Here is a 23224-nt window from a genome sequence, read left to right as displayed (position 1 = left end):
TCCCATTTTTGCCACATCTGCTCCAACATTTATTACTCTACTTTGCTGCCATATTGGCCAATCTACTAAGTGTAAGGTGATACCTCAGAGTTGTTTTAATTTGTATTACTCTAATCAGGAGAGAATTAGAACACTTTTTCATGTGATTATTGATAGTTTTGATTTCTTCATCTTAGAACTGCCTATTCATATCCCTTGACCATTTGTTGATTGGAGAATGGATTGATTTTTTTTGTAAATTTGACTTTCTTTTCCTTGTATATTAGGGAAATTAAATGTGTTAGAGAGCTTTATTATATTTTTACCAGTTTTTTTGCTTTCCTTCTAATTTTGATTGTATTGGTTTTGTTTGTACAAAACCTTTTTAATTTGATGTAATCACAATCATTTTACTTTTTGTAATGATCTCTATTTCTTATTTGGTCTTATATGCCTTTCTTTGCCACAGATCTGATAGGCATACTATTATTTGTGGGCAGTTTTCTTTAATAATTTCTTATATTATCATTTCCAGGCTTTTTTTATCTTGGCTTTCAGATAGTCTAATAAATTTTAAATTGTCTCCTCTGGATCTATTTTTTTGGGTCAATCTTTTTTTCAATGGCTTATTTCCCATTTTCTCCTGTTTTTCTTCATTCTTTTGGTTTTATTTTATTGCTTTTTATCTCATGATGTCATTAGCTTCTAGTTGCCCAATTCTAATTTTAAGGAATAATTTTCTACTGTGAGCTTTTCAATTAGCATGTTTCTTCTTGCCTTGCTTTAATTTCTCTACAACATTATTCCTCTTGTCTTTCTCAATTGGTTTTTGAAATCCTTTTAGAGCTCTTCTAGAATCTTAGTCTGATTCATATTTTTCTTTGAAGCTTTGTGTGTGTTTGCTTTGCTTTGACTGCCCCCTTCTGTGTCTGTACCTTGTTCTTTCTCTCCATAATTTTTTCTATGCTTAAATGTTTTTTCAGTGTTTTTTTTTTGTTGTTTCCCAGTCTTTTTCTTGACTTTGAGTTTAATTTTAAAAATATGCTGTGTTCTCATGGAGGATAGGGAATTCTCTTAAAGTTTAGTTCTTCCTTTATGCTTCCTTTAGTCTTATTTTGTGATTCCTGCAAGTTTCTATTTTTTGAAGGAGACATGATGGCCTGTGGACTGGGAGCTCTGAAAACCACCTCACATGACTAATTCAATTATCCCCTGAGACTGCTAATGACTGGTAGAGCACAATGTCTAGCCTCAAGATTGCAGGGATGGAGGGGCGTGTATATTTTTAATCTCACTCAGGGCTTAATCGGGTCAGGCAAAAGGTTTGAGCTTTGTTAAGAGTTAGCTACATCTTGGCTCCCACAGGCCGGTACCCTAGGGATTGTCTTTGCTTGGAATTGGAAGTCTCGCTGTGGGTTTACACTGACCCAGAATATCAGACATACTGCCTCAAATTGGAATTCAGGTCCTCACTACGACCTTGGATTGGGGCTCCTATCCTCACTCAGGGCTTACATAGATCATTTATGCTGCAAAACTGCTGGAATTCTAGACCTTAGAGCAGTATGCTTGAATTTTTATGGTGTACATGCTGGGTTGCACTCTTGTTGGCTTAGGCAGAGTATCAGGGTCTGGATGTCGACTTGGGTCCAAGTTCAGTACCAGGAAGAGAAGATGTGGGGTGGGGTGGCTTACTGTTGGCTTGTTCCTTTCTCCTTTTTGTAGCTTCCTGCTGACTGTGCACCCCTCTTACTCCAGTGAACCAGACACTCTTTCGTTACCTTTTAACTTGTTCTGCATATCAAAGTTGCTTCACTCTGTTTCCTTTTTGGTTCTTTCACTCCAATATTTGTTTTATGGCATTATTTAAGTTTGGTTGGAGAGGGTTCTCATTGTAGTTTAGAACTTTCCCAGCTTCTTCTCCACTATTTTTTGCCTCCACTCCTCTAGAATATGCTTTTTTAAAATGCAGATAATAGCTTTATAGGATTGAAAATAAAATCAATTCCACTGAAATATGGTTTTTAAAAAAATAAAATACAAAGGTTCTGGGATAAGTAACTTTAAGCAAAAATGTTAAAATATGCTAATTTTGTTTTATTACATCTTCTTCCTACCTATTTGTGACTCTGAATCTGACACCTCTAATAAAATGCATCATTTTGACTTTGCTGGTAGGACTTCTTCACTTTGTGATTTGTAAAAGTTCATGAATATTCCTATATTCTTCCCTTTACTATTATTTTTCCTGTTTCCTGGGCTATCAAATGGTACAACACATTGGCCTCAGAAACTCTGGATTAAGTTTCTGTTCTATTAGTTGGTTGGAGTTTTTCCTGAGCCTGACGAACCATTTCTTTTATTTTTCATTAAGAAATTAGCTCCATGTTCTGGCAGCAAATTTCCACATATGTCACTGATTTAAACTTTCATACAGTTACTCCAGGCAATATTTTTCCCACCTAAATTAAAGGTTGAAACTAACTGGAAGCAGTTGCTGAGAATTATGTTAAATAATTTGGTAAGCTATACATTAGAGAAATGAACATATAGACAAGTCTTATGTGTTTTTTAGTAGTGTAGGAAAATATAAGTAAGGTAATGGGGTCACCAGGGATATTACAGTTAACTTAGTGGTTTGTGGGAACACACTCTAGGATTTATGAGAGACTGGACCAGGGTGAAGAGACCAGAGTTTACTGGATTTCCACAGGAATGGCAGTTGATCTTAACTGTCACCCAGGTTCCACTAGACCAGAGTATAGTAACAGCCTAACAAGTTAAGGGACTTAAAAGCTTTAATTATGTTAGACTAAAATGTGGGAAAGGATTTCTATACTTAAAATTTAAAGGATAAAACCACAGGACAATGGGAGGACTTATTCTACTCTTATCTAAGTGATCTAAACTAACAGGGCCCAAGAGCTGTAAATGGAGTCTCTGGGTTTCTGCCTCAAACCTGGAACCTGCCAGACTTGAGTGCAGCTAGGACTTAGTGGCTTTGGGATTCTCACTGCAATCCACTGATGATCTCTGGATGCCAGGAGTCAAGATGATCTCAGGTACCAGGTAGAGAAGGTTCTGCTTGAAGCACTGTCTTCCAGTTTTCAAACTTCTCCTCCTCTCTTGGCTCTGTAGATTTGTCCTTTTCTTAGATGCCACACCACACAGGATCCCAGGGGAAATCAGGAAGCAGGCTGTCCTTTGCTCTGAGGTCTCCCAGGCTGGCAACAGTTTTGCCTACCACTCATGGAGTCCACACAGACAGACTTCCTCCTCCTTCATTCCAACCTGGAATTCCCAGCTCCAGCTCCTTCCTGCTACGTACTTCCTAATCAAAATATAATCAATACCTAATAACCAGCTAATCTAATCTTACTCATAACAGTTGAAAGTTTTTTGATGCCTTTTCTTCTTAACATCATAATTTTATTTCCTTACCCACCTATTAACACTCCTTTTTGCAACAAGGAAAACACTTAGGGAAATACAAAATATCTTTGACTATGATTAACCAAAAGGGAGATAGCTTTTTACAAACTGAAATATTTTAGAAGATATCTCCAGATAAGTAAATGCAAAATGTATGTAACTGTACCTAACTAGGATATAGCCTCTTACAATCACTGTATATCTTAGTAAGTGTCTTTTTGTGACAGTTGAGGGTTAGTCAATTTTTTTCTGCAGCAAAATGCAATTGGAATTAACACAACACAGTAAAATAATATTTCTCTATGTAGATTACTTTTCTTAAGATTAGTCATGTTTCAGATGAATTAATAAAAATATTTCCTTAATTGAACCACATACTTTGTTTAGAAAGAATAAAATAGACAGTGATACATGGAATAAGACTGAGCATAAACTCTGAAATTAATCTGTAAAAATGGAACCAGGATTTTAACATTAATTTAAATGAATAGACTATCAAATAATTTAATGTTTCTCATTAGTGCTATAGTCTAAAGAATAATATAAATATAATTGATTTCATAATATAGTAATGCATAAGTTCTATTAGGATAGATATTACCATCTTTAATCTTTGCATATTCAACACGATGGAATTCTTTGGAAATAGTTTTTCTTTAAAAATGTTATTAAATTGCTGGCTTAGAAACTGAAGGGATGTCCATCAATTGGGGAATAACCAATCAAATTTTCCTATATTAATATAATAGAATACTATTGTGCCATAAGAAATGAAGAACTTGATCACAAAACAAAATGCCTGGAAAGATTTATATTAAGTGGTAGAAAGTGAAGTGAACAGAAACAGGGGAAAATGGTACATAGTAATAGGAATAATTTAAGATGATCAATGCGAATAACTTAACTATTATTGGAAATGCAAGAATCTAAAACAACTCAAAGTGACTAATGTTGAAAAAGACTTTCTATCATCATAGACGCAACTAATGGGGTCTGAATGAAAACTGAACCATTCAACTTTTCACTTTATTTTTTCCTGAATTTTTAGCTTGTACAAGTGATGTGTTTTCTTTTGCCACATGAAGAACAAGGAAATATGTATTACAAGATATTACATATATGACCCATGTCTTATTGCCTGCTATCTCAAAGAAGGGTAAGAAGAGAGAGTGAAGAAGAGAACATGAATCACAAAATTTCAAAAAAGTTTGTCAAAAATATATATACATTTAATTGATAAAATATAATTATAAAGTAATTTATTTTTATGAATTTAAAAAAAGAAAAAAGTAAATTGATAAGCATATTAAATGTTTTTTATTAAATGTTTTTAACCACAAGATGGCAGTCAAAGTCACTAACCTTTTCCTATTTTCTAAAATGGACTTTGACTTTAGGATGTCCTTTAGAGATCCTGATGCCTATAAAATCTATAACAATGATGAGGATTCCTAGGAAATGTCAAGTTCTCTGTATATCTCAGAGAATTGTAGATATTCTCTGTCAGTTATATATCTATGGGTGGAAACATTTATCCATTATTCTAAATGAGATTATTTGTATGACATTACCCAACCAATGTTGGTCTTAACCATCTATTAAAGAGAATCCTCAAAATTTGTAAGATCTTTATAGAATTCTAGTGTTGTGACCATAGCATTATGGATCCAGTATTTGAGTGAACAAAGAAGAATGCTTGAATGCTGTGCCCAGGTTTGCTTTTTTTGTATAGGTTTAATAAAAGAAATAAATACACATAAAATATTATTTGTCTTATGTTTGAGTACCTGCAAATTTCATTAGACATTGATTAAGTACAGAGAACAGTTGTTAATGCTCTTAACCCAGGAATTTCAGGAAAGGCAAATTTTTATTTTTATTTTAAATATTCACCTATAATAGCTACAAGCATTCATAAATGATTACTCTGTGATAGGAAATGTGCTAAGCTCTGGGAATACAAAGAATACGATGAATACAGATATATATTTTGAAATCAATGTCAAATATATGCATAATAGGCACTATACTTGCCAAGTGATACTCCATTCATATTATCTAGTAGTTAGCACTAGTAATACATGCATCAAATCTGTATGTATAACTCTTGAAAACAATGCCCTGACAAGTGAACTTATTCATAGCATCCAAAATTGTTCCAATTGCTGTAACCAGTGGTTGTCTAGTAGCTTATTAATAGTTCAAGCTATTAGATGATAAGCTCAGAAACTCTTGGTCCATATCTTAGTTGCTTATCATGGGGAAAACACGCAGAAAGAATACAAGATAGACAAATAGTACTAATTTTCTAACCAATGTCCTAGGAAGGACCTCCAAATGCTTCTCTTCATGTCTAGCTCATTGCTCATGAAGAAGGATTAGTTAGATAATGATGCAAAAAGTCCCCAGCAAATTGAAAACACTACTGTTACTTCCTAATGTACCTGACATCGACACCTTTAGTTTCCATTTATGGTGGTCCTTTCAATTTCCTGTCTCTTCTTTCCTTTGAGTTTATGGATATGACAGAAATAGATGCAGAGATATAATATACACAGAAGCACACACATACATGTATATATGTGCATATATGTACATGTATAGATCTGTATACACACATGCAAATACAGATATGTATATACCCATATAATGGATAATGTTTTCTCAATTTCTGTAAGAGTGAAGCACAACTATATCCTTACTTCCATGATTTTTCACTGATATTTTCAGCAATATTCTCAGATGCTTTCAATAATGACAAAAATGGCATCAAGGTCAGCTACTGTTCTGAGGGTAAATTATTTAACTTGAAAAGGCTACAAACCAAGACTCAAAAGGATGGAAGGCAGGTCTGCCACATTTTGATTTCAAATTGTGTACTCAATTTAACCTCTGAGACTGAAAGGCAAAAGAACAGGGATTGATTCTCTGTTACTTTTGTCAATTTTGGCCTCACAATCGACATAAAGAAAACAGAGTTCTCCACCTGTCAACCGTATGCCAACCATATGTTGAATCATTGGTTATAGCAAGTGGAGAAATTTTGAATGCCTTGGATAAGTTCACTTACAAGGGCATTATACTTTCCAGGCTTATACATATAAAAGGTAAGTTTGATGCATGCATTACCAGTGCTAGCTAAATGTTTGGAAGCCTCTGAAGGAAAGTGTTCCCTATTGCCTACCAGACTGAAGGTCTACAGAGACATTGGGCTGATCTCATTGCTGTATGCCTGTGAAAACTAGATGTATAGCAGTCTTATGACAGTAAATTAAATTATTTCCATTTGAATTATCTTAAGATTTTAGATAATGATTTTTAAGATTCAAAATCTGACAACCATTGTGTAATCAAATTATCCTTCCCAAATTTGTGTCAACTATGTTTCCGATAAGAAAAGCACCCTATATTTCCTTATCTAAATCAATGAAAAAAATGCTATTTTCATATACCCAGCATAATATAATCATTCTTTTATTTTAATTTGTCAAAGAGAAAATAATTGTACAACAGTATAATTTTTTCTTTTGATTGTTAGTGATGATGATGATGATGATTTTCTTATTTTCTTGTGTTCCATTATGTTTTTACAAGAGAGAGACTACATTTGATCAACTTTTCTTTCTATCACTCAAATATATTTTATTTCTCTACTCCTCTCTTGCATATACTTTTTTCTTTGATCTTTGAATATCAATCTCACTATCTTCCAAAACTTTTAACCTTCCAATATTATTCTGGTAATATGAAATTTCTTTCATCATTTTAATTATATGCCCATCTATCTCTTTCTCTAATCAGTTATGGAGGAATATTAAAAATAACTCATCTAATTATTGCAATTTTGGATGGAACTGAAAACACAAAAGGTTATAAAATATGTAAGATTTTATACACCTTCTAGACAATTATTAAAAAATAATGAAATTAAAAAACAAAATAAGGATATGACTAAATCCTTAAAGTGTGCTGTTAAAGTAATGGGGATGAGTAAAAGAACTTCAAGGTTCAGGCAAAGTCTGTATAAATCCTTTAAAAAAACAGTGGTTATGGCTGGGATTATGAAGTTTATTAATTTCAAATTGACCTGGTAGATACTAAAAACTAAGTCACAGGACTGCCATCATGGGAGTTTAGAAAATGTGTTAATTATATAAACAATTCAATCTCATTAATTTTCCTGGTTATGTTTTTTGTGTAAAATATTATTCTATGAGCTGTTTTTTTTTTATCTTCAGTAACTGAAAAAGGGGAAAAAAAGTTTGTGGGCAAAGACTGTTGCTAGGAGAAACTTCAGCTAAAGAATAGAAACATTTACTGCATGCAGATATAAATCAAATTCCAAAGAGAAGAGGTCAAGAATGGCTTTTTTAATGAAAGAAGAAAATTAATAATTTTTTTGTGAAAATAGCAGGACAATCTTCTAGGGTGGAAGGTAACAATTTATGAAAGCTTTTATATTTCCAAGGACATCACGCCACTATTACACTTTTTATTTCTCTTCCTTTTTGCTTCTTTTTCACAAAAAAGAAAGAAATCTCATGCTCTTGAAGTAAGAAAAATAAGATAAGACTCGACCAAGTCAACAAATATTAGCAAACTGCTAGTATTTGAAAAGTCCTGCATTAGATGCTGTGTGTCATGAAGAAATAAACGATCTTATCCTTAACCTAAAATTATCCATCTATACTCTACTTAAGTTAAGGCAGGAACATGTTAGAAGATATGGATAGATTAAATTCTTAACAGTTACCAAACAGAGAATAAATAATGTCACAAGAAAATATGAAATTGACTTTCAAGTGAATTCCAAAGGCAATAATTGTTACAGGAATTTAGAGGTGTCAGATAACTTTTAGGCTGTGTGTAACACAAGAAGTTTTATAATGTAGGAATGATTTGAGCTCAGTCCTGGAAAATGAATAGGATTTTTTATGTAGAGGTTGGGAAGAGGGGAGAAGTAGAGACATTCTATATTGAGAAAAAAGAGAATGGCATAAACATGGTCTCAAAACTACCACCTCACAACTAGCAGATTGATTAAAATGACAGCAAAGGAAAGTAATGAATGTTGGAAGAGTTGTGGCATATGCAAAGAATTTTGAGGACTTTACAGTGTTATATAAATTCTAGCTATTAGTATTATTAATTAAAATATTATTCAGGTTATCACCTTCTAGGAATGCTTTAGAAGACTTTTTTTTTAACCTTTACCTTCCATCTAGGAATTGTAACAATAAAGAGAGTCAGTAACTGATGTTTGACAGAAAGGGGGGATAGAGAAAGTCTATGTGGTAATTCTCTCTTCCAACTCTCCCCTGGGGCCAAATATACATTGGGAGACTTTCAGGGGGTGTCACCACAAAACTGGGTGACCTGGGTGATCATACTGCCCCACAGGAGTTGTTGGGAATGAGGCTTCCCTATCAGAGGAGGCATGTGTACCCAAAATTGCGAATAAGGATGGGGTTCACACAAACCTCCCCCCCAATCAGTTAAATTCACAGAAGATGGTCTTGCTTCAAGATGGAGGCAGCCAGACCAAGCTGTGGTTCCCCTTTCCCTTGTTGTCTCTCAGGCACTCTGGAATGCTATCTGACTGATGAATGGCTTTTATTATTTGCAATTCAGGGATTGGGGAAAGGGGTGAAGGGCAGAGGGATTTTGGGGTGCCCTCTTCACTATTGCTATGGGGTCCATCACTTGGGTGGAACCCTAGCAGTTCACACACCTAAGCTCCTCCCCGACACCTTCTCCTTCTGTTTCTCTATTTCTTTCCTTTCCTATAATTGTAAGGTTTGCCTGAAAAATGGTCTCTCTGCAAGGTTGGGAATGGATGAATGAGAATAAGAGATTGCTCCCATTATGGAGTCCAAACTTAGTTGACTCGATGGTTGAAGTCTTAATGGGTGAGATGCAATGGAATGGCTTTGATCAGGGAATCAGGGTTTCAATTTCCAAAGAAAGATCCTCCACAAGCCCTCAGGTCTGGATCTGAGCTAGGATGTCCTCCTCTTCTCTCCTCCCAGTCCTCCACCCAAAGACCACCGTTTTCCTCTTCCCTCTGAGAAATTCCCAGAATTCTCTCTCCTCTCAACTGTCAGCAATGCCTTCTCTGACTCCTTTTGTCCTATCCCCCTTTCACAAATCCCAACCGTACAGAATCAATATTGTATATTGGTTCCAAAGCAGAAGAGCAGTAAGGGCTAAGTAATGGGGGTTAAGTGACTTGCCAGGGTCATACAACTGGGAAGTGTCTGAGGTCAGATTTGAACCTAGGACTTCCCATCTCTAGGCCTGGTTCTCAATCCACTGACCTACCTAGCTGGCCCCAGAAGAGATTCTTATTCAGGTATAGGATAGAGTAAGCAGTCTCTAAAATCATTACTAACTATATTTCTATCTTATGATACATGATTTTAAATTGTGTCTTGAAAGAACAGAAATATTCACCAGGAAAGATAGTGAGAAATTACATTTGAATTAAGCAAAGTAAAATATATTAAATTCCTACTGTTTGCCAGGCACTGTGCTAAATGCTGAGTATTCATAGAAAGGAAAAAAATAGTCTTCTCTCAAGAAGTTCAGAGACTGAGACAAAATATGCAAACTTTGGACAAACAAGCTATATTGAAGATAAATTCGATATACTCAGCAGAGAAGGAATTATAATTAAGAAGACTCTTGAGAAAGTTCTTAAAATAGATGAATTTCAGCTCAAAAATGAAAGAAGTCAGAAAAACCAGGAGAAATAAATGAGAAAATAAGACAATTCTAGGAGTAGAGAAGAGTAGAAGAAGATAGAACAGCATGTTCCAAGGAAATCTAAGGAAGACAATATCACTGTTAATAGTGTTGAGAAAAAAGGATGTTATAAGAGGATTTGTTTGGCAGAAAAGAAGTTAAAAAATAAAAAAAAATGAACTACAACAACAACAAAAAATGTCACATTCTAAGGAGCATGGTCAGAATAGAGCAGGGATATTGAAGCCATGCACATAAATAGGGACAACATACAGGAGAGAGAGTATCAAGGATCCCACTATATCATCCAATTCCATCTCTTCATTTAACTCCTTTATATTAGGGGAAAAAAAGAAAGTCTAATTAAGACTTTTAGTATATATATATATATATGTATATACATATATATATATATATACACACATATATAATAAAGTATAATGGATGAAGAATTAATGCAAAGGTAAGTAAAAATATCATAGAATTTATTTTTTTTATAAATTTTAAAACAATAAGGGAGATAATTTTTAAAACTCCCATACTTAAATTCTTAATCAAAAGTTGTTTTATCCTATTTAAAATATGATCCCCAATAAAAAATGAAATAATATATGTTTTCTCTACTTCATAAATGACACAGTATTAATTCTACTCTTTATCTGTGAATTCATAGACAAAGAATCCAGTAGTGGCATGGTGGTGATATAACAAAATTCAAAGACAGGCTTTCAAAGATAGAATATATACCCCACATATGAGTACATACATACATATATAAATATGCACATGCTTATGGTCATATAGAGTATGTATACATACTATAAATGTGTATGTATAGAGAATGCTTGTATTTATTTGTATGAATATAAAATATTCTTCATATTTGTGTTGGTATGTGCATATACATAAAAATATTAGTATTATATATCATACCTATAAATTAAAATATTAATTCAACTATATCATCAAATACATTTTATATTTTTGAGAGATTCTAGAATTTTTTTTAATTACCAGATCGTGGTAGCATGAAATAAACAAAGAAAATGAACTATGAATGATGTATTTGTATCTATGTTGTACATACACATATGTTTATGAATACATATTTATATTATTGTCTTGGTAGCATATGCAATACGATATGCCAGAATACAATAGATGACACAGAAAAGAAGATATGCTCTCTGTTTTAGAGTAAAGACCACTTGAATTCAATTCCTTCCTCTGATACCTAATAGCTATGTGAGAACGGCCAAGTAGTATACCATCTTTGTGGCTCAGAAAATTATCTAACTTTGGAATCAGTACCATATTTGTGTCATAAAAGGAATTTTTTAGGACTCCTTCTTTGCTTTTTATATCAAATAATGTGTACAGTATTGGGATTAATTGTTCTTTGAATGTTTGATAGAATTCACTTGTGAATCCATCAGGCCCTGGCTATTTTTTCTTAGGGAGTTCTTTGATGGTGTGTTCAATTTCTTTTTCTGATATTGCATTATTTAAGTATTCTAATTCTTCGGCTGTTAATCTAGGCAATTTATATTTTTGTAAATATTTATCAATATCAACTGGATTGCTATATTTATTGCAATATAATTGAGCAAAATAGTTTTTAATGATTGCCTTAATTTCCTCTTCATTAGAGGGGAGGTCTCCCTTTTCATCTTTGATACTATCAATTTGTTTTTCTTCTTTCCTTTTTTTAATTATATTTACCAGTAGTTTGTCTATTTTATCTGTTTTTTTCAAAATACCAGGTTCTAGTCTTATTTATTAATTCAATACTTCTTTTACTTTCGATTTTATTAATTTCTCCCTTGATTTTTAGTATTTCTAATTTAGTTTTCATCTGAGGATTTTTAATTTGTTCATTTTCTATTTTTTAAGTTGCATGCCCAATTCATTAACTTCTGCCCTCCCTAATTTGTTAATATATGCACTCAGTGATGTAAATTTTCCCCTTACAATTGCTTTGGCTACATGCCATAGGTTTGGGTAAGATGTCTCATCATTGTCATTGTCTTCAATGAAATTATTGATTGTTTCTATGATTTATTCTTTTACTAAATTATTTTGGAGAATCATATTATTTAATTTCCAATTAGTTTTTGGTTTGCCTCTCCATGAATTCTTATTAATAACTATTTTTATTGCATTATGATCTGAGGAGGTTACATTTATTATTTCTGCTTTTTTGCATTTGTTAGCCATATTTCTGTGCCCTATTACTTGGTCTATTTTTGTGAATGTTCCATGTGCTGCTGAAAAGAAGGTGTATTCCTTTTTGTCTCTATTTATTTTTCTCCAAATATCTATTAACTCATATTTTTCTAGGGTTTCATTCACCTCTCTTATCTCTTTCTTATTTATTTTTTGGTTTGACTTATCTAGATCTCATAGGGCAAGGTTCAGGTCCCCCACTAGTATGGTTTTGCTATCTATTTCATCCTTGAGCTCCACTAGCTTCTCCTTTAGAAATCTGGAAACTATTCAGTTTGGTGCATAATATTGTGTACTGATATTTCTTCATAGGTTATACTGCCTTTTATTAGAATGTATTGACCTTCCCTATCTCTTTTAACCTTATCTATTTTTACTTTGGCTCTGACAGATATCATGATAGCCACCTCTGCCTTCTTCTTCTCATTTTAAGCCCAATAGATTTTGGTCCATCCTCTCATTTTCCCTCTATGTATGTCTATCTGTCTGTCTGATGTGTGATTCTTGTAGATAACATATGGTAGGATTTTGGTTTCTAGTCCAGTCTGCTATTTGCTTCTGTTTTATGGGCGAGTTCATCCCATTCACATTCAGAGTTAAAATTATCAACTGCATTTCCAGACTTTTTGATTCTCTCTCCTAGATCTGTCCTTTTTTCTTTCACGTTTTCCTTCTATACCAGTGTAGATCAAAAACAGAGGAAGAAAATTACAGACCAATCACCTTAATGAACATAGATGCAAAAATCTTAAATATAATATTAGCAAAAAGACTCCAGCAAGTAATGAAAAGGGTTATCCAGCATGATCAGGTGGGATTTATACCAGGAGTGCAAGGATGGTTCAATATTAGGAAAACCATCCACATTATTGACCATATCAACTATCTAACAAACAAAAACCACATCATTATCTCAATAGATGCTGAAAAATCCTTTGAAAAAATACAACACCTATTCTTATTTAAAACACTAGAAAGTATAGGAATAGAAGGTTGTTTCCTAAAAACAATAAACAGTATATATCTAAAACCATCAACAAGCATCATATTCAATGGGGATAAATTAGAAGCCTTTCCAATAAGATCAAGTGTGAAATAAGGATGCCCATTATCACCTATATTATTTACCATTGCACTAGAAACACTAGCAGTAGCAATTAGAGAAGAAAAAGAAATTGAAGGTATTAAAAAAGGCAATGAGGAGACTAAGCTATCACTCTTTACAGATGATATGATGATCTACTTAAAAACTCCTAGAGAATAAACTAAAAAGCTAGTAGAAATAATCAACAACTTTAGCAAAGTTGTGGATACACAATAAATGCACATAAATCATCAGCATTTCTATATATTACTAACACATCACTACAGCAAGAGTTAGAAAGAGAAACACCATTTAAAATAATCCTAGACATTATAAAATACTTAGAAATCTATCTACCACAACAAACAAAGGAATTATGCAAATATAACTACAAATCACTTTCCAAACAAATGAAACTAGATCTAAACAATTGGAAAAACATTGACTGCTCATGGGTAGGACAAACTAACATAATAAAAATGTCCATTCTACCCAAATTGATTTACTTACTTAGTGCCATACCTATCAAATTACCAAAAAAACTTTTTTACTGAATTAGAAAAAATATATAACAAAGTTTATTTGGAAGAACAAAAGATCAAGAATATCAAGAGAAATAATGAAAAAAAAATATGAAGGAAGGTGGCTTAGCAGTACCAGATATTAAACTATACTATAAAGCAGCAATAATCAAAACAATATTGTACTGGCTAAGAGACAGAGGGGATGATCAGTGCAATAGACTTGGGGTAAGTGACATCAGCAAGACAGTGTATGATAAACCCAAAGAGTCCGACTTTTGGGACATGAATCCACTATTTGACAAAAACTGCTGGGAAAATTGGAAAACAATATGGGAGAGATTATGTTTAGATAAACAACTCACATCCTACATCAAGATAAATTCGGAATGGGTGAAAGACTTGAATATAAAGAAGGAAACTATAAGTAAATTAAGTGAATACAGAATAGTATACTTGTCAGATCTCCGGGAAAGGAAATATTTTATAACCAAGCAAGAGTTAGAGAAAATTACAAAATGTAAAATAAATAATTTTGATCATATTAACTTAAAAAGTTTCTGTACTAACAAAAACAATGCAACCCAAATCAGAAGGGAAACTGCAAACTGGGGAAAAAATCTTCGTAACAAAAATTTCTGACAGAGGTCTAATTACTCAAATATACAAGGATCTAAATCAATTGTATAAAAACTCAAGCCATTTCCCAGTTGATAAATGGGCAAGGGACATGAATAGGCAATTTTCAGATAAAGGAATCAAAAGTGTCAATGAGCACAAGAGAAAGTGTTCTAAATCTCTAATAATTAGAGAAATGCAAACCGAAACAACTCTGCAGTATCACCGCACACCTAGCAGATTGGCTAAAAGGATAGCAGGGGAGAGTAATGAATGTTGGATGGGATGTGGCAAAATTGGGACATTAATGCACTGTTGGTGGAGTTGTGAAATGATCCAACCATTTTGGATGATAATTTGGAATTATGCCCAAAGAGTGATAAATGAATGCCTGCCCTTTGATCCAGCCATACCATTACTGTGTTTGTAACCCAAAGAGATCATAGATAAACAGACTTGTACAAAAATATTTATAGCTATGCTCTTTGTGGTGGCAAAAAAATGGAAAGCAAGGGTATGCCCTTCAATTGGGGAATGGCTGAACAAATTATGGTATATGTTGGTGATGGAATACTATTGTGCTCAAAGGAATAATAAACTGGAGGAATTCCATGTGAACTGGAAAGACCTCCAGGAACTGATACAGAGTAAAAGGAGCAGAGCCAGAAGAACGTTGTACACAGAGACTGAAACAATGTGGTAAAATTGATTGTAATGTACTTCTGTACCAGTAGCAATGCAATGACCTAGGACAATTCTGAAGGATTTATGGAAAAGAAAGCTACCCACATTCAGAGGAAGAACAACAGGAGAGGAAACACAGAAGAAAATCAATTGCTTGAACACTTGAGTTGATGAGAATATAATTGGGGATGTAGACCTGAAAGGACCACACGGATGCAACTATAAATACTATGTAAATAAATCTTGATTGATGATACATGGAAATGTGAGTTAGCTATGTGGGGTGAGGAGTTTGAGGGGAGGACGGGGAAAGTAAAAGCATGAATCATGTAACCATGGTAAATTTTTCTAAAAATAAGACAATTATTAAAAACAATTAAAAAAGAAGAAAAAAGAAAATTATCTAAGTTGAGAAAAGTGGCTGAACTGCACAAGTGGAGGAGTTCTATGGAAAGGAATTCCTTACAGTGATAAAATCTGAGACATAGAAGGAATACAGTTTCAGAGATACAAATAAAGTGTCCTTGATATACAATTTTTTATGATAAAAACTTTAAAAATGCATTATACTTTACATCATATCATGAAAAATTGATACATGAGCACAACTGCAGTGCTATATAATTTTATTATGAATATAAAATTATTATAAGGTATTCAATGTATTTTGGAATCATGTTTTGACAGTAACTGAGAAAACCTGAATGCACTTGCTTGCTGATTTATATTTGAAAAAACAGTTACACTTTTATTTTTATTCTATTCTCAATTTTTCATAAAGTTACAGAACAGTTATTTATGAATACTGAGGAGAAAAAAAAGTTTCTAGGGGCACCCACCCAGCTGATAACACACACACACACACACACACACACACACACATACACACATACACTTACACACATATACACACACACATATATATATATATATATATATATATACTAGCTGTCTATGTAGCTTCTATTTATTCATTTATTTGTTTGTTTGTTTGTTTATTTAAAACCCCTTACCTTCCATCTTAGAATCAATACTGGATATTGGTTCTAAGGCAGAAGAGTGGTAAAGGCTAGGCAATGGGGGCTAAGAGACTTGCCCAGGGTCACACATCTAGAAAGTGTCTGAGGTCTAATTTGAACCCAGAACCTCCCATCTCTGGGACTGACTCTCAATCCACTGAGCCACCCAGCTGCCCCCTATGTAATTTATTTTTAAAAAGATAGTATATAAGATAAAATATCAGTCCCTAATTTTGTTATTATACTTATTGGGCAATATATGTATTCATATACTATTTAATGTCAAGGATTTTTAGAGGTATAAATAGAAAAAATATCTATTTTTTCCCTTTTTTGTCATTAAATAAAAGTTACTGGAGAAGAAATTACATGGCAGTATCAGAAAAAAATATTAAACATTAGGAACATCTTTAAAGATTGGTAAATTAGTCATCTATCTCCTCTGGTTTTCTTTAAAAGACATATTATCATAACAAACTTCCCCACTGATGCATGATTGCCATCATCATTCCATTAAGGTCTTCATAACATATCTTATTTATAACTTTTCATCCTTTTTTATTCTTCATACACACACTGCTTCCAACAAAACCAAACATGATCCCATTCTGCCCTATCTCATTCAATTGTTATTTCCTATAGAATAAAATTTAAACTTGATGGGCTAGCGTTTTATGTTTTATCCCCAAAAAATTTAAACTCACATTTTAATTATTATTAAAAATTAATCAGTTTCACACATTCTGTATTTCTCTAACACATACCAATTTTTTGAACCCTATTTGTTTCTATAGTCACTAAATTTTGCTTTTATAAGGGACCTGGCAGCCATCTATCATGTCCCATTCTAATTAAAAAGAAAAAACTGTCCTCTAAAACATATTAAAGTTATCAATTATCCTTTTTTAAATTTTTTTGGACACTTTCACCTAGATGGGATGAATCTGTTACCTCCTGAGACAGTCAGTTTTCCACATAAGCATAGCTCTAATTGTAAGAAAGTTTCTTCTCCATCCTATCCCAACCCATTAAATCAAACCTAAATTTGCATTGAAAATTTCTTCCTAAACAAAAAACTAGGAATAAATCAAGTCTATCCACTTTTCCATATCACATCCCCTTAAATAGTTGGAAACAGATATCATTTAAGACTTCAATATTCTCCTCTCTCAGAAAGAAATATCTAGATCTTTCAGCCTATTCAAATATGTCATAGTGCCTTTACTAGTCTCCTTGCCCTCATAGACACATTCTCCAGCTTTTCGATATTCTTTCCAAGATGTAGAATAAGGAACAGAACCCATATTAAACATATAATGTGTTGTAGTGGAGCCATTTTAGTTTTGTCTGACTATTTGTGACTGTATTTTTTTTTGGCAAAGATATTGGTTTGGTTTGCTTTCTCTCTTTCCAGCTCATGTTTAAGATATGGAAACTAAGGAAAACAGTGTTAGATAATTTCTCCAGTTTTTTATAGCTTTAATAAAATATGAGGTTATATTTAAACTCAAGATGATTAGTCTTCCTTAATCCAGGCCTAGAACTTTATCCATTGTGCCAAGTTGTTGACAAACCCTGAAATGCATTATGATATTAAATGAGCTTTTTTGACTACCATATTACACTTCTAATTTTTCTTAAGTTTATAGTTCATTGAAATCCTGAGATCCTTTTAAAAAAATAAACTACCTCCAAAAATGACTCACCTGAGATCTGCTCTTTCTAGTTATTTTGTAATTTCAAAATAAATATTCTTCCATTTCCCTCATATAGTCACTTTTATTGGTAAAGAATTGAACATTTATTTAAGAAAAAATCCTTTATTTTCCTTTTGTAATAAAGTCACCATTTTTACTATTGATAGTAATTTTGGTTTCCTCTTCCTTTTTTGAATCAAGTTGCACTAAAATTTACTTATTTATTTTAAATAGATTATTTTATTTTATTCATTCAAAAATGATCTTATGCTTTCAATTTTAAAATTTTTATTTTCAGTATTTTAATTGATTGTTTGATTGAGTTTTATTTTTGAAAATTTACTTTCCAATATAATTATATCATTTCTTTTTTCTCTTTAGTTGATAACTTTAAAGGAAAAAAAATTCACCTAAGAATGACAGACTACAAATCCAAAATTTGTAATATTTTCACATGGGTGTCAATGTTTTTAATAAAAGTATCTATCATTTTTATGATATATCAACACTTCAAGTTAGTCCCTAGTTAATATTTAATCCTTTCTTCAATTAATCTCATCATATGTCATTTTTTATTTGTCACCTTCAACATATGTGCTTTATATTATAAAATTCTACATTTATTTATGACTTTTAATGCTCTACAAAGTGATGAATCTTTGCGTCATTTCTGTGCAGTCCCTAATTCTATTTAATAATCACCAGAGGTCTCTAGCATATCGAACTCTTCCAGAATTCTTTTTAGGTTTCCTTTATTTCTTTCACATTTATATCTGGTTAGATTTTTCTACTTTTTCTTGTGATCCATTCTTTATGGTTAGTTTGTTCTGCTAAGTCACCTTGGCTCCTATGGTTATTTTATTGTATTTATGACTAATCTGTCTCTGAATCTATCTACTCTCTTAGACTCCCTTCTTCCCTCTCTCTATTCCTTCCTATTTCTGTGTTGAGTGAAATATATTTTATCATCCATTTAGCTGTGCACATTCTAACCTTCTTTGGCTTGTTCAGATGAAAGTGTTTCCAGTGCCATTAACTTCCTCACCCTTTTTTTCCTTATTTGTATTCTCACATACCTAAGTGCACTAATTATGTGAGATACTATACCCACTCATCTTCCTTATTTCCTCCTCATCTATTGCCTTAAAGCTTCACTTTCATTTTCATTTTTATGATTATGATATGTTGGAATGTCTCATAGTAAAAATAAAGACATCTAAATAAAGGAAATCTCTTTTCTTCTGGAAGAGAGGGGTAGGCAATGGGATAATTTCTTGAAGGGTACACAATACACTTGGTCTGCTGCCAATTTTAGTGGAGACCTGTTCCTCCAGCTTATAGAAATGTGAGATGGTACATAATGAAGGAATGTTCTCTTAATTCAGAGAATGTGCCAGTATCTTTTGTTTCTTCTTTCCAGCTTACTGGAAAGTGAAAGCTCCTCAATTGACTGCTGGTTTTGTATTGATTATTCTGATAAAAATAAGTCTTTTTTTCCTAGTACTAAGTAAGGGTAGAACTAATTTCATCTTCTATGGGTGACAGGGGTCACAAGTTGTCTCTTAAACCAACCATATTACGTCTAAACATTGCATCTATAGTTTTTCTGACCCTCTTGTGTTTATTCTTAACTTGAGTAATATATTGTATTTTGGAAATACATATATGCATATACATACTCTTTATATAATTGTATATTGATGTGTATTGGAAATGGGTAGGCTTGGTTATGACCCAGGGAGCTTTACAATTTTGGAAAAGCCACAAGAATTATAGAAACTGAAGTCCAAGGGAAAGTCTTATGGCCAGTGAAGAGTCAGTTCTTAGGAATAAATTGTACATATGAATCAAGGCTTTACACATTATATTACATACCATCTTGAATTGACAGAAGTGGTCTCATTATGCCTCTACTATTACTTTTCACATCTTTTGCTTTTGTTTTAAATAATGTCAATTGCTTTCTTCTAGCTTATTGGAAACTGAAAGCTCTTTGACTGGCTGCTGTTTGGGTACTGATTATTCTGACACAAATAACAGTGTTTTTAATAATAATAATAATAACAATAATAATAATAATAATAATAATAATAATAATAATAAAAAGCATAGTGTGCATACTCCAAAAATTTGGCCCCTATTACAAGGCTCCCACTGTATCTCAAATAAATGCATCTATAATGGTAACATTTTTATCATGGGAGTCATGTGTTGAGCTGAAATGTTGGGTTGAAAAAAGATGACCAACTGTGTTTTCCTCTTATATTTCCTGATCACTAAATAAGTCTGGTGCTCTTATATCTCTGTTGGAGTAACTGTGGAGAAAGCTGAGCTATCCTATTTCCTCCTACAAGCTTCCTTTTCATCAGTCTTTGAATATCAGTTATGGAATTTTGCTATCAGATTGAGATGAAATTTGATTCAACAGAATTCTATAAAATTTGCTTTATGAAAGGAACATCATATATGCAGATATAGTTTTGTTAAAGATCATTGCAATCATACCTCACAATTTGAGAGCCACTCAGCAATAATTGTCACATGAAGTGGTTATATTCTCTACTGAGTGTTGAAATCGAGAATTTTAGATTTGATGATATTATTATGGCAAAAGAAAAAGAACATGGAAATAATTGATTTAAGGCCTGAAAAGAACATCATTAAATATTGTTTTCCATTATGAACTTAACTTTATTGTAGGTGTCCCCAATCAAAATGAATTGAAGTTATTTTCTTCAAAATTTGAGCTATTATTTTACTGGCGTTATTTTTTAAAAAGATCTGAAAAACAATAGAATCTTTTAAGTTTCATTGACTTAAAAAAACTTAATTCAATCTTTGTTGCTCTAGAATTATAACTCTAAATATGAAAAGGTTTTTCACTATATGAATTAAGTATACTTTATACTTCTTACACAGTATAAAGTAAAGTATATTTATATTATATATACTTTATATGAATTAACTTTTTTGCTATAATTCACTCACCATAAATTTTGCATAATTTTGGTGCTTTCATTGTCTAGTATTAAATTAGTTTCTAACTCTTTTGTTACAGTCTTCTTTAGCTTGCAATAAACAAGCATAACATCCCTTTTCACTAAAAAAAGACTAGTAAAGATAAATTATATGAAAAATGTCATGTAAAAATCAAACAAAAATTTTTTTACAACTGAGCTGTGTATATGTTATTAAATTTGACATCAGAATATACTTGTTTGAGGAGGAGCTGATAGAGTATAACTATAGAATACTGATTCTTAAATAGGGGACAATATAATTAAATAATATATATTAGTTCCTCTCTTGGCTCATTGTAACCCTTCAGTGCTAGGAATGGGACTGCCAAAGAATGACAATATTTGTGCCATGTCAAAGCCTTTATAATGACTCAAGGATGCAAAACATTGCTGGAAATTAATATCACTGATCAATTTTGTGTAGTGGGAACTATACATAATATGTAGGTAAAGAACAGTAGCCTCACTGAAGCAGCAAAGTATCATGGTTGAAAAATTGAGTTTGCATATGCCAAGCAAGAAATCAAAGGACCATTGCCCTAACCATCATCTCTTTCCAGTCCCTAATGGAAATAGACAAATACCTTCAACCCACAAACTTCTGACATAGCTGGCTATATAGACCCTCTTGCTCTATTTTTTTGGCTAGCCCACACATCATTTAGGGGGCTGAATCTTATGGAGATGATGCCAGACAACTTTTTCAGTTGTCTCTTTTTTCCCTTTTCTCAAAAATACTTTGACTCATTGAGTCCCTCACTCATTGGTGCTTGGCACATTGCCTTGTGCATGATAGACTCTTTTTTTTTCTTTTTTTCTTTTTCTTTTTTTTTTTTACCCTTGTACTTCGGTGTATTGTCTCATAGGTGGAAGTTTGGTAAGGGTGGGCAATGGGGGTCAAGTGACTTGCCCAGGGTCACACAGCTGGGAAGTGTCTGAGGCCGGATTTGAACCTAGGACCTCCTGTCTCTAGGCCTGGCTCTCACTCCACTGAGCTACCCAGCTGCCCGCATGATAGACTCTTGATATATCTAAGTTGAAAACTTGAACCCAGGGATAATTTTACTTAAGTTTCTTGTCTAGCACCATCTCCAAAAAAGGTAAGCTGGAGGGGGAAGGGTTTGTTCTTTAGTCATTTAAGTTGTGTCTACCTCTTTACCATCTTATTTGTTTTTGTTTTTGTTTTTGTTTTTGGAAGAGATACTGTAATGGTTTATCATTTCCTTCTCTTCATTTTATAGATGAGGAAGCTGAGGCCAACAGAGTTAAATGACTTGCCCAGGATCACACTGTGAGAAAAATATCAGAGAGAGAGAGAGAGAGAGAAAGAAAGAGAGAGAGAGAGAGAGAGAGAGAGAGAGAGAGAGAGAGAGAAAACACAGGAAGGACCAGAAAGGAAGATGATTCATGGTCTCCATTATCTCCATTTATTTTGAAAAAAGAATACTTTTATAGAGAGTAAAATGCTAAGCATTGCATCATTCTTCGTGGGGAGGGTGATGCTTTCCCACAGAATACTGTTTATGAAATAACTCCAAACAAGAATGTTACCAGGGTTCCTTTAGAAATGTAAGCAAATTGAGAAAGAGTGACAGCTAATCTCTTCTGTATAACTTAGGGAATGGAAGGTCTGATTCTTACAGTCATGATATTACAAAGACTTCTTTCCTCTTCAGAATGATGAAGGACTCAAGTTTTGATGATGACCATACTGTGGGAGGAATCCTTTCTTAACCAAGTTACATCCTAGAGAACAGCTGTGCTCTCAGCTAAGAGTGGCCTTGCCAAGAGTCTCAGGCAAACTCACAAGTGTGTCTTTTTTTGTTGCTTTTCGTCAGTGGGCCTAATTTGTCCTTAGCTCCTCCACATTAGCTACTGAAACCTCCAATATTTTTTGTCTTCTCTTATAAATGTAAGGTCTTTATGGAGAACAACCATATTGGTTTTCCAAATAGAAGAATACTAAGTGCTTAAAAGAGTTCTTTACACATAGTTGGAAAATAATATGTGTTTTTTATAATGCATTTATTGCCTCATGATGGAATTGACTCAGGTTCTTTATTCCTGAGTTTAGACAAATTTGTGGAAGCTATTAGGGGTTTACTAATGGCCTGGTGTGACTTATCACTAAAGGGGTTGTATTCTCTTTTTGGCTATGGGTTGTAAGGAATAAGGAACTGATGATTCAGCTGATGCAAGA

Source organism: Gracilinanus agilis, chromosome 3 (genome assembly GCF_016433145.1).
Source record: "Gracilinanus agilis isolate LMUSP501 chromosome 3, AgileGrace, whole genome shotgun sequence".
Taxonomy (NCBI): domain Eukaryota; kingdom Metazoa; phylum Chordata; class Mammalia; order Didelphimorphia; family Didelphidae; genus Gracilinanus; species Gracilinanus agilis.
This window is presented reverse-complemented; position numbering follows the sequence as displayed.